Source organism: Myotis davidii, unplaced genomic scaffold (assembly GCF_000327345.1).
Source record: "Myotis davidii unplaced genomic scaffold, ASM32734v1 scaffold1687, whole genome shotgun sequence".
NCBI classification, from domain to species: Eukaryota; Metazoa; Chordata; class Mammalia; order Chiroptera; family Vespertilionidae; genus Myotis; species Myotis davidii.
In genome coordinates, this window is record NW_006297834.1 from 99,452 (window position 1) to 99,688 (window position 237).

Here is a 237-nt window from a genome sequence, read left to right on the forward strand (position 1 = left end):
GCACAGAAGTTCTCCCACTGCAGACACAGCTGATTCTCATAGCCAATTGGCCTGGAGGTCAATTCCTCCCAGTGATATCTACAACAATCTACGCTTAACTACAACAAGACTGTGCACAAAGCCCACAAAGGGGAGCACCAAGAGTGTCCACCTCAGGTAATTGCGGAGGTTGAGCCACTGGTCCCTATAGGACACCTAGCACACAAAGCCACTTTATCAACACAGGGAATCATAAAA